Source organism: Zootoca vivipara, chromosome 7, assembly GCF_965207765.1.
Source record: "Zootoca vivipara chromosome 7, rZooViv2.hap1.1, whole genome shotgun sequence".
In the NCBI taxonomy this organism is placed as follows: domain Eukaryota; kingdom Metazoa; phylum Chordata; class Lepidosauria; order Squamata; family Lacertidae; genus Zootoca; species Zootoca vivipara.
This window is the reverse complement of record NC_142590.1, coordinates 28,270,534-28,288,972: the sequence shown is the minus strand read 5'-3', so window position 1 is coordinate 28,288,972 and position 18,439 is coordinate 28,270,534. Positions and strand designations below refer to the sequence as shown.

General features: G+C 42.3%; 1 protein-coding gene and 1 long non-coding RNA gene across 4 annotated transcripts in view; one reads left to right on the top strand and one right to left on the bottom strand.

Annotated features, from left to right (window-relative positions):
* The window catches only part of ADGRL2 (adhesion G protein-coupled receptor L2), a 548,846-nt gene that overhangs the window by 276,533 nt on the left and 253,874 nt on the right, over positions 1 to 18,439 (top strand). The window lies entirely within an intron of this gene.
* Positions 1 to 18,439, bottom strand: part of LOC118088973 (uncharacterized) — a 58,073-nt gene that overhangs the window by 28,362 nt on the left and 11,272 nt on the right. For both annotated transcript variants that reach the window (XR_015950995.1, XR_009557882.2), the window contains exon 3: positions 6,640 to 6,800. This is a non-coding gene — a long non-coding RNA (uncharacterized LOC118088973). The remainder of the gene's footprint in view (positions 1 to 6,639; positions 6,801 to 18,439) is intronic.

Genomic DNA, 18,439 nt, shown 5'->3' with positions numbered 1-18,439 from the left:
AAGGACGAGAAAAGGTTGTCACAACCAGGGCAGTCCAGAATGCTGGTGCACATGGCATGCTGGAAATACAGACAGCAAAAGTGGAACTGAGATGCCTACAAATTCACCTGTATAGATGTAACCAGAGCTTGGACATTTGTTGATGTACAGCTGCACCAGGATTTGTGGAGAACCCCTGCAGTGGTTTTCTTGCTGAGAGGGAAGAACTAGACATGATAGGATACTAGCTTATATCGAGTCATACCATTGCTCCATCTAGCTCAGTCTTGTCTACACTGACCAACTGACTGATTGTTGCTTACACAGACTCTCCAGAATTTCAGACGGGGGTCTTCCCTATCCTGAGATGCTGGGAATTGGGACCATGTACATGCAAAGCAGAATGGTTTTCAGGGGTCTTAGGGGTTCTCAGTTTTAAATTAGGGGTGCAAAGTTCTCATATTTTTTCCCAGATGCCTTACTACAAAATACGTAATGCATCATAGGAACATGTAGAATCATAGAATCATAGAGTTGGAAGAGACCACAAGGGCCATCCAGTCCAACCCCCTGCCAAGCAGGAAACACCATCAAAGCATTCTTGACATATGCCTGTCAAGCCTCTGCTTAAAGACCTCCAAAGATGTCTTTAAAAGACATCACGTAATAGAGAACATGCTTTTTTTTCTACAACTCATATATTAAATGTCATATTTCAACTAGTATCCTAGAAGTTAATTAGGAGATAGAGGATTACAGCGGTACCTTGGTTCCCAAATGGCTTGGCTCCCGAACAAATCGGCTCCCGAATGCCGCAAACCTAGAAGTAAGTGTTCTGGTTTGCAAACATTTTTCGGAAGCCGAACGTTGGATGCGGCATCTGCTTGAGTGCCTGCAGCCAATCAGAAGCCGTGCCTTGGTTTTCGGGTGCCAAACAGACGTCTGGAACGGATTAAGTTTGAGAACCAAGGTACCATATTTTTCTGTGTATAAGATAATATTTATTTAATAGAAATAATAGGCCAAAATTGTGGGTCATCTTATACACAGATAGCAGCGGGGGAGGGGGGCTTGGTAGCAGCAGCCAGCAGGAGATTGGCAGCAGTGATTGGGCGTGTAATTGGTGGCTGCGGCAAGGCCTGATGATGATTGGCTGTGACTGCGGCACTTGGGCGGTCGATTTACGGCAGCGGCAATGTCGAGTGGGCAGGTGTGCTTTTGGCAGTGAGTGTGCAAACAATTGGTGGCCTTGGCAATGCAATTCCCCCCCCCATTTTTTTTTGTTGCGGTCCAAAAAAATAGGAGTTGTCTTATACATTGGGGGGGGGTGTTATACCACTGTGCAGGAGTACTGCAGGAAAATTGAATACATGCCTAAAAAACGAAATTCCCACAGTATCCAAAGAGCCAGGATATTTACCCTTATCCACATGTTACAGTTATGTCAAATAGTGAAATGCTGTTATTTTCAATGTCAGGGGATGTTTTGTTTTGTTTTGTTAACACAAAATGTAATGAAGCTGTGTCCATCTATCCTTTCTCCCTGTTCCCTCCCTCACCCCACATCTTTCCTTCTCAACAGCAATTTTTTTTAGTAAAAAACATTAAAAACATTGAAGGGAAAGAAAATGCTGTTATTCTGCTTAACAAATCTATAGTAGGGACTGGCCTTTTTAAAAAAAGTTATTCTAGGATTTCCCATCATAAGACCATAAAAAGAGCCTTTGAGGTCAGGCCAGTGGCTCATTTTGTCCAGCATCCTGTTCTCACAGTGGCCAACCAGATTCCCAAGGGAAGCCCACAAGCAAGACCTGAATGGAAAAAACACTCACCCCAAGCAGCACGGCTATTGTAGTCCAAAACACAGGAGTATATGAGGTGGGGGAAGGCTGCTCTAACACCCTCCAACATTTCCCCGATGAAAGTAGCAACATGCTATTCCATGATAATAATGATATTTTTTTGTTATTTATGCCCTGCCCATCAGACTGGGTTGCCCCAGCCACTCTGGGTGGCTTCCAACATATATAAAAGCATTAAACATTGAAAAAACAAACTTCCCTATACAGGGCTGCCTTTAGATGTCTTCTAAAGGTTGTATAGTTACTTATCCCCTTAGCTCAGGGGTTGCATAACTCCATACCCTCCAACATTTCTCCAATGAAAATAAAGGCATCCTCCATACCCTCCCATATTTCTCCAGTGAAAATAGGGACGTCCTAAGGAAAAGCGGCACATTCCAGGATCAAATCAGGAATTGGAATGGCTTCTGTAAATCCAGGACTGTCCTTGGAAAAGAGGGACACTTGGAGGGTCTGGTCTATAGAGACCAGGCTTATGAAAGCTCAGGCCTGATGTTCCCTGTGTCTAGTGAAACCTAGGTTATATATCACTAAACATCAGGTGGAGGCTCAGATGGTGAAATGCTTATCCATGCCCCCCAATGCTCTTAAGGAACATCCTTCATGTAGCAAACTAGATGTCAGCCAGAAGGCAAAGCTTGTCGCTATAGGTCTCCAGTTGTAGTAAGTATTAACTGTGCAGCCACATCCAAAATGTTAAATGGCTTTTTACAGTGTAGTTCCTAAAAATAGCTTGCCATTTTAAAGATCAAAGATGAACAAAGGCACCTATTTCCGTGACACAATTTGCAAGAGAATCCATTATTAACTGTACTCTTTTGTACCGAAGTAAGACATAAATGATCCTCTAAGTGGAAATGTCTGAACCTATGAGTTCAGAATGCATGCAATCCTAGTTGCTGTTTTGGAATACTTTTTTCAGATCTGCTTCAGAAATGGTTTTAAGTTGTATAATGTATGCCCCATCTGCCTCTTACAGCTGCTGCCTCCATTTGCCTATTTTTCACCAGGGAACCATTTATAAAACCACTTTCTTTCATCCCAAAGCAGATATAATATAGAAAAATACCATTGTCTGAATGCCGCACTGTGTGCTCTGATTGCACAAGGCAACACGCACCAACATAAGCATATCAGAAAGATGGTTTGTAGGTGGCAGGCTAAATAAGAATATTTCCCATTCAGTCTAGCTGTGGCCCATATTGGACAACAACTCCATCAGCCTGAGCTAGCATGGTCAATGGTCAGAGATGATGGGAATTCAATGACATCTGAAGCACAGCAGGTTGGAGAAGCCTGCCCTGGATGGAAAAGAAACCTAAGAAGCAATAGCCTGAATTAACCCTTCTTAGTATATACCCTACTGATGCAATGTCCTTGTGGAATTGGCTCTTAAATAAGGTCCAGTGTGTATGTGTGTGAGAGCCAGAGTGTTCTAATTTACCCCCCATATTTGCATTTTCTTTGGCAAACAAAGACTGTTTTATTAGTAAATATTCCTCAGCTTCCTTCTGTCTGCCTGGTCATTTTTTAAAAAACCATCAGTCAGGGGTTTATGCAGGCAGGTGGGCAGCCTCCTTTTGTGTTCAAGAAGAAAAGCACTATCCCAGTCCTTACTGCCACCCCTCTCTCTCCCTCCTCCTCCCCCATTCAAGACAAGCACATTAACAGAGGAGTGACAGGTCTGAGATGGTGTTGGCTTGGGGAGTGAGAGAGGTCTGACATGCCTTGTGCCTAGAGCCTGCATTTAGCCACTCCTCAAAGGCCCTTTGGTGGGCCTCATTGGCAACATTTTTCAAATGCCTATATAGATATATATAGATATACACCCCTGTGTTTAATTTATTTACCAAGTCTAGCTCAGTTCTGACAGAATATTGGTGGTGTTCAAAGGGATTATTTTATAGGCAAGATGGGTAGTTTTCCCAAGGCCATATACTGCATTTGTGGCTTTAGATCAGACAGAAGAAAGAAAGTAAATCATAGACAGTATAGGACTTTGTCTGCATACACACCGCACATTTAAAGCAACACATCCCTCCCCCTGCAAATCCTGGGAACTGTAGTGTGTTACTGGGAATTGTAGCTGTGTGAAGGATAAACAAGAGCTCCCAGGATTCCTGGAGCGGGAAGGTGCTTTAAGGAGCTTGTAGGACTGGTGGGAGAGCTTTACTTTCTGTTTCCATTACCTATGGAAAGAAGGGAGATCAAGTCTCATCAAAGGGATGGACACATGTCATATGCCGTGTATGCATGGTTAAACCAAGGAAAGCAAGTTTGCAGCTACAAAGCTTACGACAAGGTAACCTTGATCCATTCACTATCTGTCAGCCTTCCATGCCTCACAGGGATGTTTTAGGGTGAAAAGGGGGAGGGGACACAAACATGTTGTCCTGGTCTCCTTTATGGAAGTGCAGAATTAAAAAAAATAACTATAAATAATATGTAATCGCTTGGTAATAAGCCCCACTGAACTCAGTAGAGCCTACTTCTGAGTAAACATACACAGAATGGTCTTGCTTTTGGGGGGGGTTGCCCTTGTCAGATCTCACCCCCCCAAAAAAAAGCCAGCTTTGCAGGTGGCAATATACAAGTCGATTGCACTAACTCTGAGAATTGCTTGAGAGAAGAAAGAAACTAATACATCATATCTGCATAGCCTTGGGACCTGTGGCAGGTCAAAGCAGGTTTGGCAGATGGTTGCAAGAAAAGCTGCTTTTCACACATAAAGGTCATCTTAATGTGAGATCCTTATCTTGCTGATGTATTGCCCTATATATATATATATTTCCCTTTCTGACAAAGTGCTGTAATAGGCTCTCCTTGCATTCCTTGGAAGTCTGGGTTACAAAAACACCAAGCTTCAGATAGGCATCTTGGCTGTAAATACTTGGTTAGTAAATTGGTGCAGATGAAAAATTTCAAGTTGTTCCTTCCCATTGTGGTCCCACTAAATTACGTGTAATTCCTGTTCTTTTCTTTTTAATTTGCTGTGATCATAACAAATTGGGGAATGCTTTAGATGCTAAGGAAAATCTTGATGACCATGAAACAAAAAAAACCAGAAGCCTAGAGTCCCTGACAAACTCACAAAGCACACCAGAGAAAGCTCTATAGTAAGAATATTGCAATAATATTAGAGGTTAAAAAAATTACAGTTATGGAAAGTAATACTTTTGCTTCTGTTTTTAAAATGAAGCATTCTGTTTAGTCTGTTATCCAAGGAAAGAAGGAAATATTTAGAAAATCGAATGGGAAAGTCAGTACACAGCTTACTGAAAAAGGAAGCAAAATATGAATAAAGGACAAAAGTTAGTTTTGTAATTATTATTATTAATTAAATTTGTATACCAACCTATACCCACAGGTCTCAGGGCAGTTCACAAGATAAAACCACGAAAATACATAATAAAAATAAAAAGAAGAACAACCCAATGTAAGATAGTAAATGGTAAGGTCACATATTAGCAGCATCTTGAAGGTTAAAAACAGAATCTTAAAACCTATTTAGTGTTATGGAAGAAGGAGGTCAAATGACCTGATTACAACTCAAATGTAAATGGCATTTTAATCAGTCTTTCAGAGGAGGCATTTTCAAATTAATGGAAACTGGTATGATCCTATACCCATCTACCTCACAACAGTGTATATAAGCAGTGTACATAAAACAATATAAAATAGTAATATACATCTAAAATCAACAATCTTATACAGTAATCAAATACATTTGGATTGGCTTGTTGATATTTTTTTAAAAAAAGTTTTTAGCAAGCAGCAGAAACAGTATATAAATTTTGCTTGCCAAATTTAATAGTTAAGGCCTTATTTTCATAACGCCCCTTACAAAATGTTGTAAAATGTTCACAAACATTAGTCTTTGAAATGATAATCATGATAAGCATATTAAAAAGCAGTTAACAGATTAAAAACAACAACAACCCTTCATTGACCTTTGTGATCAATGATGCCACTCATTGTTGCCCGGAAGTTTCATGGCTCTACTAAGCAACTGTAACAATTACATTTAATTGAAAGAAACATTTCCCTCTCCCTTCCTCTCCATGCTATCTGTCCTGGATGCTTTAGTTGAGATTCCTGAATTGGGGAGCGCATTGGACTAGATGACCTTCATGATCCCTTCCAGTTTTCCAGTTCTATGCTTCTGTGATTCATTCAGCATTGATTAAACTGTATCTGAAAAATATTATGGATTGTTTTGCTCTGCTGAATTTTCCCAATCTTGTTCAGAGAAGCATAGGGCATATAATAGTATTTGATTATAGCAACGTTAGTGGCATTATCTGGAGGTGTTGGGATCATGGCAGCTGTGGCACATAATGGCAGCGGTGCCTACAATGTAGGAAATCTCATGGCTTGAATAAATTCCCAAGAAAATCAGAGGGACCAAGTATTCGTGCTGAGGTTCATTTGACTGAACTAAGGAACTCTGTTGAGGCATTTCAGGGTGAGTGAGTGGAAGGGGTGTCCAAAAGTTTGTGGGAGGGGCTGAGTGTGCGTGCAATCCCCTCCCCTAATATCCTCATGAAGGGCTCTTTTTTTTTCAGCCGAAGATCACCAGAGCTCAGCTCTGGCACCTCTGAGGTGGGTGCCATTGCCGTTCTAAGAGAACAAGGGAGAGGTTCGTGGTGATCTCCAGCACCTCTTTTTCTAGAAAAATAGCACTGCTTGCATGTATTGGCTCCACTTCGGAGCTTCCCAGATTCAGTGTGAAAATCTGAGGAGGGAATCAAGCTGTGTTTGGCTGAGCATACTTGCAGTCCTTCCCATTAGCACAAACCTTGTTTTATCAGGGTTCCCAACCACAGGAAGTACCGTATTGGAGGTTGTTGTTGTTGTTGTTACTTTAGCAAGTTCAATCAATTGCACTTAAAATCCTACTTCAGACTTTCATGCCGAAAGCCTAGGTTGGCATTGACTCCAAAAGGAACAGGAAGTAAACTGCAAAAGAGGGTAAGATAAGATAAGATAAGTGCTCTTTGTGGCCTCTTCCCATAAATGTCCTGGGGAAAGATGTGCTTCAGTTTCTGTGTTATAAAAACATAAGGGCACAACGTTGGAGAACAGGGAGCTAACAACAAACGCACACACACACACACACACACACACACACACGTACAAAGGAAATGTGTGGCTTTGGAAAGATCTGAAAACATCAGGAAAATGTAGCAGAGGGCAAAAAGAATGCAAGAAATTGTTGCAATTATCAGCTACAATTTAACACATGTGTTGTTACTATTTTCTTATTTGAGACACAAAATATCCACAAAGGAGCAAGTTCCATTTTACGGCAAACATGGCACACACTTGTGTGTGTGTGTGTGTGTGTGTGGACAGGAGCCCAGTTCATCAGACCTGTGAGTTGTTAATCTACCTAGATAGATTGTTTAGATAGATAGGGTGGGGTGGGTGGGAATGATACACAGGCCAAAAAATGCAAAGAGGTACCCTCTGTGCTGCTTTGTGGTTACTGTTTCAAGGCAGTTAAGCTTGTGAGCCCTTCAAACTAACAGCACTATGTGACCCAAAGGTACTTTCCAGGGTCCCTTGCTATCCCATGGAAGATTCCATTCCTGGACACAAACATTGCTCAGATTACAGGTAGGTAGCCGTGTTGGTCTGAGTCGAAGCAAAATAAAAAAATTCCTTCAGTAGCACCTTAAAGACCAACTAAGTTTATATTTTGGTATGAGCTTTCGTGTGCATGCACACTTCTTCAGATACTGAAGAAGTGTGCATGCACACGAAAGCTCATACCAAAATATAAACTTAGTTGGTCTTTAAGGTGCTACTGAAGGAATTTTTTTATATTGCTCAGATTGTTTGTGTTGGCACCTCTAAAAATATGGCTGTTATCAAGCAACTGCCTGTGCACTCGGGACAGCCTAGAATATCAAAGGAAACTCTTGGGCACATCAAAAGCAAAAGGCCATATAATTAACAAAAAACAACAACAAGACAAGACAATCAAAATGGGACGGTTGCATACTGTCAATAAAGATCAATAGAAACAAGGGCATCACAAAGGAGGAACTCGGGTAAAGTTTATGGTGGCTGGTGGTTATCCATACACGTCAGTGTTTAGCATTTAAATACAAAAGTCTCCTGCTTACATACCATATGCAAACTATTCCAAGGTGGCTGCAAAACAAGTGCTTGGGGAAATGTCTCTGGTGTTCACATATAACAGAGATGTTGGGGGAAATTCCTAAGGCAGCCTATTGTTATGCTTGTATCCTCATTTGAAACCCAAGTCTCTTGAGCTGACATCACTTGAGCACTGCATTTTTATAGTGGATTCCAGTTTGTTTTTAAGTCAAACTCCAAACCTATTTCATACAGCAGTACCTGCAACAAAATGTTGCCACATGGAGGACTCCTGTTCAATATTCCAATCAGCTAGCCATGCCTTCCTCCGAGATACTGCCTCATTATGTTGTTTTTGGAATCCTACCTTCCTTAGGTTCCCCCCCCCTTCCGCCTAAAGAACCTTCATATTTCTACAAATCTGGGAAGCTTTCCAAGTCTGCTGATACTTCCCTCTTGCACGAGAATAAGAACATAAGATTGTTAGAAGAACCTGCTGGATCAGGGCAGTGGCCCATCTAGTCCGGCCTCCTTTTCTCATAGTAGTGGCGAACTGGGTGTGCATAGGAAGCCCATGAGCAGGACTTAAGTGCAACAGCACTCTCCCACCCTATGCTTTCCAGCAACTAGCATTCAGAAGCAAGCAGCCTCCAACAGTAGCGGTAGAATGCAGCCATTGTGGATAGTTGCCATTGATAGCCTTTACATCCATGAATTTGTCAAATCATCTTTTAAAGCCATCTAAGTTGATCAGCGGGACGCGGGTGGCACTGTGGGTTAAACCACAGAGCCTAGGGCTTGCCGATCAGAAGGTCAGCGGTTCGAATCCCTGCAACGGGGTGAGCTCCCATTGCTCGATCCCAGTTCCTGCCAACCTAGCAGTTCAAAAGCATGTCAAAATGCAAGTACCTTCCCGGCGGGAAGGTAAACGGCGTTTCCATGCGCTGCTCTGGTTCGCCAGAAGTGGCTTTGTCATGCTGGCCACATGACATGGAAGCTTGTACTCCGGCTCCCTCGGCCATAAGAGCGAGATGAGCGCCGCAACCCCAGAGTTGGTCACAACTGGACCTAATGGTCAGGGGTCCCTTTACCCTTTACCTTTAAGTTGATCACCATCACTACCTCTTGTTGGAGCAAATTCCACAGTTTAACTACGGTATATGCCATGTGAAGAAGTACTTTGTTTTGTTGGTCCTGAATCTTTTCAGTAGTCGTGTTATTTGGACGCTCCTGAGTTCTAGGTGTGTGTGTGTGTGTGTGTGTGTGTGTGTGTGTGAGAGAGAGAGAGAGAGAGAGAGAGAGAGAGAGAGAGAGAGAGAGAGAGAGAGAGAGAGAGAGACTTCTCTCTATCCACTTTCTCCACATCAGGCCTGATTTATACATCAGAGGATCATAGAATTGTAGAGTTGAAAGGGATCCTGAGGATCACCAAGTCCAACCGCCTGCAATGCAAGAATATGCATCCTCAAACAGGGATCAAACCTGCCCAACCCTGGCATTATCAGCACCACACTCGACTCCAAACTAAAAAAAAGCACCAAACATTATAGCAGTGCATAGATAGCTCAGTTGGTTAGCGTGTATTGGTGATAATGCCAAGGTTTCAGGTTCCATTTCCTCAAAGGAGAGTTTCTCCGGCCCCTTGATCATTTTGGTTGCCATTTACATACATAAGCAGCAGCACTCACCTCTGAATATCAGAAATACAAGGAACTTAAAGACTACCCAATCGAGCTGACTAAACTGAGTACAGTGCCTGTCTTAATTCAAACTCTGGATGCCCAGACTTTGTGTCAAATTGCAATGAATTGAGTTGCATATGAGCATAAAAGTCTTATCTTGCCTGAGCACAGGAACAAACAAAACAAAACGGATTTGCCTAGTTCTATTTTCCAAGCTGATTTTAAACTGCTAGCATTTTCCATAATGGCAAAATCTATTAAGTTTAAAATTTCTTTTCCACTTTAATAATTTCAAGGATCATCAACACCACAATTCTGAGGATTTACTTTTCTAAAGAGAGGGAGAGGATTAATCTTTGTCTTGAAACTCAGCTGCTTGCACCTTCATAAAGGAGCAAAAATCGAGACTCTTAATGCCTACCTTTTATATTTAGCATTGTTTTCCTCTTACCTTTATTCTTCTGGCTTAAATGGTCCCAGAAGGCTCCAAAGACCAGGCCTGCTAATATCTGGTTGCTGCTGTGTGAATAAGCTTACAAACATGCACCTAATGTATCAGTGTGGATTGTGGATATTTCTTGTCTTGTAGCTGAATGAGTCCAGCTTTTGCAACACATCCTCCTGTTTCTTGGCAATTATATTTTAGTGGGTGTATAATAAAGGGAGGGAATAGCTGGTTTGTTTAACTGGGAGAAATTAAAATAAGTAATTTGGCAATTTCAAATTCAACTCAGAAGCTTCTAACACTACTTAAAAAAAACTTAGGTCAAAATCCAGAATACAAACTAAGGGATTATTAGCAGAGCTTGCTGTTTTATGGATGGCAAAACCATTCTCATGTATTCATGATGTACTGTATCATGTGTACTTGGAACTGGTAGCAAGCAACAGGGAAGGACATGCCTATTACATCATAAGATACTGCCTTCTACAGAGTCAGATTGTTTCTCCATCTAGCTCAGGAAAGTCTACACTGACTGGCAGAGGCCCTCCAGGATTTCAGACCCAGTGACACTCTTGGAGTGAAGACTTATAGTATAGGTGTAAAGCTCTCAACTTTATTTAAAGTGCTTTAAGATCTGCAGCAAGATATAATGAATAACTTGCAGGCTCAGAATCTGCACAAAGAAAGTAGGGCTTTCAGATGCCCTTATTTCCTGTCTTGGACAACCCCATCTGGCTCAAACCCCATCACCTGTTTGAACCTAAATGGGGCTGTCATTGCCAACTCATTCTACAAGAGTCTGCTCCAAAATGGTGCTGAACTCATACCAGTGGCGAGCTTTGTGTGCTGGAGAAACAAAGGGGATGATGGAACTAGAACAAACCCCACTGTAGCTATTTATAGTTGGGGGTTTTAAATAGATATAAAAACAACTCTCAAATAAGTTGAAAATAATGTATGATGACATTATAAAAATGATGCTAAGAGACTTGACTTTAAAGAACTGCTACATAGAAATGATTATGTACATCCATGTAATACCCGTAAATGAATATGATTCCAATAACATTGATAGTGCACTTTACAATTTGCAAAGTGAATTACCCGCAGTAAAATAATCCTAACCATCCTGAAAGGTTTGTAACTATTATTAGGAGTAGGACCATACTTTCTTCTTCTAGGAACTAAGTGTGGCTTTTAGCTTCATACGTGTGAAGACTTAGTAATGTAGCATTAAGAAAATCATCACAATGCAAATGATACTGCTTTGACTGAATTGAGCCCTCTTCCATACCCTTTTCCATACTTTCCCCGATCCTTATTGTATGTTGGGTGGTTGCGGGGATGCAACTTCACCAACTAGCTTGCCAATGAGATACATTTGTCTTTTGTGTGATCAATGGCTGAACACTGAATAGTTCAAATCATTGATCACCATACAGTGACTCCAGATGCTACTAAACTCTTAAGGGGAATGGGAGATGGAAGAGCACACCATAAGGAGGAAACCCACCCCCCAATAAATATTTATAGACATTTCAAGGTGGGATATTAAATAAATTTCACAGGAAGAGTTTGAAAAATATACCTGACTTCTAATAAGTGCTAGCTTCAGACGTTATGACCTTGTCCCTATGCATGAGCAGGAAAAAACAAACAAATATCAGCGTCAAATGTTGATGTGCAAGGAGAGCCGGGTGCTTAGGTTGCTTTTGCAGGTGGCTTACCTAGATTTAAGTTTGCTGCATAAAAATTGCTGAAAAATGAGCAACATTCTTAAGCTATGGTGCTTATTCCATAGGTTGATAGGGCATGATGGTTTGAAATCAGAAAAGTCGCAGCGTTCTAAAGTAATGTGATGGCTGAGAATGACAAAGAATAATTTTATCAGAGAATGTCCTTAAAAATAAGTGACATTGGCGCTACAGTATATTATGAGCACATGAAGCACTGAACAACTTGGGACCAGGTCACCTTGGTTCCCACTGCCTGGGCACTTTGATCCTTGAGAGAGACACTCTCAGTAGTGTCATACGCTTCTGAGGTTTGTCTTATTTCTACCAAGGCCAGGGCCTTGAGTGTGGTGGAACATGGCATTTTCCAGGTTCTCCCAATGAAGGGACCTTTCATAATGGCATTTAAGCACCTGCTTAGAACTCACCTGTTCACCCAGGCCCTCCCAGTGTGAGCCAGTATGGTGTAGTGGTTAAGAGCGGTAGACTCATAATCTGGGGAACCGGGTTCGCATCTCTGCTCCTCCACATGCAGCTGCTGGGTGACCTTGGGCTAGTCACACTTCTTTGAAGTCTCTCAGCCCCACTCACCTCACAGAGTGTTTGTTTTGGGAGAGGAAGGGAAAGGAGAATGTTAGCCACTTTGAGACTCCTTAGGGTAGTGATAAAGTGGGATATCAAATCCAAACTCCTCTCCTCCTCCTCCTCCTCCTCCTCCTCCTCCTCCTCCTCCTCCTCCTCCTCCTCCTCCTCCTCCTCCTTCCTCTTCCTCTCCCTGAGGGCTGATCCAGTTTTGCCAATGTATAAATCTGAACTTCGGGGGGGGGGGGGTATGTGTTTCACACTTGTTTTCTGAATATCATTTCAGTGTTGGTTTTATGCTGTTCATCACAGCCATAATCCTCCCCCCACCCCTTTAATGTTAGTGGTACAGAAAACCTTCACAGAGAAATAAACAAATGGTCAGCTTACAATTCTGCTATTCGCAATGCCCTCACTAAAGTCTTCTGAAACGGAAGTTGGCAGAAGAAGGAACCACTGAAGCTGCCAAAGAGCTGTGGGAGACATGCGGGAGGAGAAATTCCTGCTGCTCGCTCTGGTCCTTGCCTTTAGGCATGCTTAAACAGTTTTTAGTTCAAGTGCACCTTTCCTTCTTATTTAATTTTAATTTGTCTAACAACTTAATAATCCCTTCAGGGAATGTTAGTGCTATCATAAAAGTATGCATAAAGTCCATAAATATATAGCCAGGCAGGAGTTCTTAACAAGTTCCTCCTCACTATTTTAATGGTCAGGTGATATCCCGCAATACTTTCAAGGTTGAAGAAGGAGAAATTAGAAGCTTCGCTCTGTGCTGGTTACCTCTCATTGAAGAGCTGCTGTAACTGAATCTGGAAGAACAAAGCATAATCCTGCAGAGCTTTCAGGAATATATTTATTATCGTTGTCTCTCTACTATCTATCAAACTATGGCTGGTTTTGGGGCAGGAGCGTAGATTTTTAAACCATGTCATTCTACATGTTATATTTGAATAAGACAGGTAGGTAGCCATGTTGGTCTGCTGTACTTGAAACAAATTTTTTTAAAAAAATCCTTCCAGTAGCACCTTAAAGTAAAGGTAAAGGGACCCCTGACTGTTAGGTCCAGTTGCAGATGACTCTGGGGTTGCGGCGTTCATCTCGCTGAGGGAGTCGGCGTACAGCTTCCAGGTCATGTGGCCAGCATGACTAAGCCGCTTCTGGTGAACCACAGCAGCACACAGAAATGCCTTTTACCTTCCCGCCAGAGCGGTATCTACCGGTATTTATCTACTTGCACTTTGACATGCTTTCAAACTGCTAGGTTGGCAGGTGCAGGAACTGAACAACGGGAGCTCACCCTCTCATGGGGATTTGAACTGCCAACCTTCTGATCGGCAAGCCCTAGGCTCTGTGGTTTAACCCACAGCGCCATCCAGACAAACTAAGTTTGTCATTGGTATGAGCTTTCGTGTGCATCCAAACCTGTTTCAGTGTATCTGAAGAAGTATGCATGGACACAAAAGCTCATACCAATGACAAACTTAGTTAGTCTCTAAGGTGCTACTGGAAGGATTTTTTTTAAAAAAAATTTTTTTGAATAAGACAGTGGAGAAGCAATTTCAGCAATGATGCCTAACTTCAGAAATGGCATTTAACCCTCTTTCCACTAGCTGTTTTCCTTGCAGAGTTCTAGCTGCCTACTTAGCCTAACAAGCATCAGCTGGAAAATAAAATAAGGTTATTTCCCTCCGTATTTTAGAGAAAGGTGGGGTGGACATGCCATGAATGCTTTGTTAAGGATGCTGTGTGAGCATTTGCGGCACTGTCCCCTGTTTGTGAGGCATCAGTTTACAGGAAGGGATAAAGTTGCACAGTAAAATATTTCTTCTTGCAAACTAAATTGGATAGTTGTACACTGCTGCAGGATAAGTGATTTAGCCTAGCCACAAATTGGATTGAAGCCCATAGCTTAGTTGCTTAGTTGAACTATTATTATTATTATTGTTGTTGTTGTTGTTATTATTGTTATTATTCAGACATAACAGAAGGAAATATGGGGAGATAAAATCATTGCTAGCTGACATTAACAATAAGAATATTCCTTCAATCTTAACTTAAACATGTTCATTAATATATGCAGTTTGTTTGTCCAAAAAGGTATCTAAACGAGATTAATCATTCTAGGTCATGTGTTTAAAAGTGGGGAGGCTGTAAGATATTCAGACAACTGAGTACTAGGATGGTGGGCATTGGTCTTTCAAACCTTGAAATATAAGTCTCTTTGCAACCATATGGGCCTACAGGATCCACGTCCGTTGTCCATGTCTTGCATGCAAAACGAGCCAGGTTCAATCCCTGGCAACTCAAAGTAGGAGGAAGTGGCTTAGGCAGAGGGGTGAACCCCCCAAAAGTGGTGGTGTTACCTGGGTGCCCCTTAGTGGGAGAGACAAAGAGAGGGGTGAGATAGTGGTGAAGTCAAGGCTGGATAAATTCAGAGGTGGGACTGCTATGCATCTGTGCAACCCTGACCTTGCCGCCAACCTGCCTCTTTTGTTGCTGTTCTTGTTGTTGTTTATTAAATGTTTATATCCAAAGATCTCTGGGCAGATAAAAATGCAAGATAAAAGCACAAAAAGAACCAAAACAACAACCACACACCCTCCCACAAACACATTTAAAAGGCCACAGAATATTAATCAGCCCAAAACCTGGTTGAAGAGGAACTGGTGCCTAAAGATGTATAACGAAGGCTCCAGACCAGGAGTCGGCAAAGTTTTTGTGGCTTGGGATGGTTCACGGCGGTCCTGCAGATGCCGCAGTGGGCCAGAGTGCGCACACACATACACACGCAAACACTATTTCCAGCGCTCCTTCCTGCAGCCAATGGGAAGCTGGCCAACGCCACGGAAGGCGGTCCCTGCTCTGTTCCACACCTGTTTAGCGCGGCGCATGGGAGCCAACTAAGTGGGCGGTGGGAGTCCATGAGCCGGTTAAACAACCCCTTAGGGGCCTTAGGTTGCCGACTCCCAATAAGTGGCAACAATGCACTGTGGCTCTTTCCCACCAGGTGAGCCATTCCTGCAGGTAGGATTGGGAAGGAGTCATCTATGCATCTCTGGGGAGTCACTGCCAGTCAGCATAGAAAATTCTGAGCTAGACAGACCAACAGTCTGATTCAGCCAAAGCTAGTTTCCAAAGACACACACACACACACACACTATTATGGTGGTCTGTATGTTTGCGTGTGCCTCCACCATTATGCATATTATGTCATGCGTAGATTGAACAGGCAGTGTTGACACAGATAAGTGTAGGTGTGGTGCATCTGACTGCCATGATCCTTCTATTTATTTCTATTTATTTATTTATTTATTTATTTTGAGGTGGGAGAATTATGAGATCAGGTATGTGCACTTGAGGGCATGCGCCCAGTGGAGATGTTCACTCTGGCCCTGCTACATGCGTAAGACTTCTAGAGTGGAGAAAATGTGAGCTAGGTCTCAGACACATTCATTATCCAGATCAAACAAGCTGCTTTGGAGCAGAGGAACTTCAGCTGCTTTCCAGCCCTATTAAATTCTACATGTTGATCCACTGGGCACAACCTGGGAAGAATTAGGCAAGACTGGCTGTTAAGTGCTTCACTGTGTTCTTGTCCCATTGATTTCTAGGGAACTTAAGTGCAACCATCTTTTCCAATGGCATTGGAAAGATTCCTGGTGTGAGTAAAATTATGCACATACAATAGGATTATGAATCCATTTCTGTCTGTAGTAATTATGGTAATTTATAACCACTTTTCAGGGGTTCCCCACCACCACCTCTTACTCTGTTGAAATGTTTACATTTGAGCGCCTATGCATTGTGCAGCATATGTTCATAAGGAAAAGTTTAATGGCAATGAAGTCATGTTTGTGTGTTTTGCTTTTGTGTCTCTATGGCAAATCGCTTCACTTTCTTGACAAATCTTTATCCGGGCCCTCTCTGTTCTTCTGCATGACGTGCAAGGAAAACAAAGATCTTCCTTCCAACATATTCAGAGAATCATTTTCAGAGCTATTAGGCATCACAGCGGGGGAAGGGAAATCAATGTTTCCTTTGATAGGGATGTATGTGAGAAAATAGTAATGTTGCATATATGATAGGTAGAAATTGCAAACAGACCTTGTTTTTTATTTCCCTCACACATGATTCTGTTTCCTCCCCTCTGCCCAAACATCTCTCCTGAAGCTCCCCAAATTTCCTTCAAGTGCAGCCAAGAATTTACGACACAATTCTATCTTCCTCCTCCTTACCACATGCGTTCTTTCTCAGCCAGTCCCTACTGATGAAATAACCCCGTTGATTTGCTCTGTGACATATTTTACCCACAATGCCTCTGTCTTTGTAAACTGTGGTTTCAAAGCATGATGTTTGATAGATACTTCTTCAATCTACGCCCCCATCTGCACTATACCTTTAAAGCACTATACCACTTTAACAGTCACAGCTTCCTCCAAAGAATCCTAGGAACTGTAACTTGTTTAGGGTGCTGAGTGTTGTTAGGAGAACCCTATTCCCCTCACAGAACTACAATTCCCAGAGTTCCCTGGAAAGAGGGGTTGATTGATAAACCACTCTAGTAATTGTAGAGTGGAGGAGTTCAACATTATGTGCATAGGTCTCCATTCGGACTAAAAGCATTAGAAGCATGGCTGCCGGGGGGGGCGCGCGGTCAGCAAGTGCATTAACATTAAAGGGGTAGGATTAATGGTGTGATCCTGCTCCTTCCACACATTCAGCAAACATGGAGAAAAAGGTCCTCAAGTTAATTATAAATACAACAACCAAAAGCCATCATTTTAATTCAGAACGAGGCAATTGAACTTGAGTTTATTATGGAGGCCAGTGTGGCCTTCCGAACAATTTAACTCAAGTCTCATAAGACTTTTCTCCTGGTAGAATAGTCATTAGATGTACTGCTGAATAAGGGTTTAATGGTTTTTGCATTTGTTTAAAAAACAAAAAGGGAGGGACCCAGGTGGCGCTGTGGGTTAAACCACAGAACCTAGGGCTTGCTGATCAGAAGGTCGGCGGTTCGAATCCCTGTGACGGGGTGAGCTCCCGTTGCTCGGTCCCAGCTCCTGCCCACCTAGCAGTTTGAAAGCACATCAAAGTGCAAGTAGGTAGGAAGTTACCGGCGGGAAGGTAAACAGTGTTTCTGTGCGCTGCTCTGGTTCGCCAGAAGCAGCTTTGTCATGCAGGCCACATGACCCGGAAGCTGTCTGCGGACAAACGCTGGCTCCCTCGGCCTATAGAGCGAGAAGAGCGCCGCAACCCCAGAGTCAGACACGACTGGACCTGATGGTCAGGGGCCCCTTTACCTTTACCTAAAAAACAAAAAAGTATCTTGTTTTAAAAAAGATACCTTTCTCCTGGGTTTTTCACAGGCACAGCCCATTTTTCAATGATAGTTATAACACTGTTTATATATTTATATTTACTGTTACAACCCCTGGCTGCATTCCAGTGCCACAGATCCATACTCTGAGGCCAGTATGGGAATAATCCCATACACTGAGCTAAGAGGACTTAATTGCCACTGGAGGCAAAGAACTGGTATTAATTCTGGAAACTGCAGATTCTATTATCCTAAAATAAATAAGAACAGTAATAGCAATAACACAAAGAATACGAAGAAAGCTCGCAATCGGTGCTTTTGTATTACTTCAAGTGATATCTATCCAGATCTGTTTTGTTTGTTTTTATATCTAGCCTTATCTTCATGTGTGAAACATAGACATCCCATTTGCTTCATGCTCAATTGCTTGCAATTTTCCCTCTGATTCGTACATTTCTCCTGCTTTGAAAATGCTACACATTCCTGTAATCAGACTGTATGCGCATGTTGCAGTTGTCTGAATGGGCACATTGTCTGCTGTTTGAATTGCACCCCTGCTGCTGGTTCGCTGCCCCTAATTATTTTTGTTTTAGCGTTTGTCCCCGATTTCTCAGTCAGGCAGTTGAAAGAGGCCCCGTCATCCTCTGAGAGGTGTTTAATCAAGGGATGAGTAATCAAACAAAAAGCTTTTTGGGGAGGGGTGGAAGTGGAAGAAATGATATTGTCTGGCC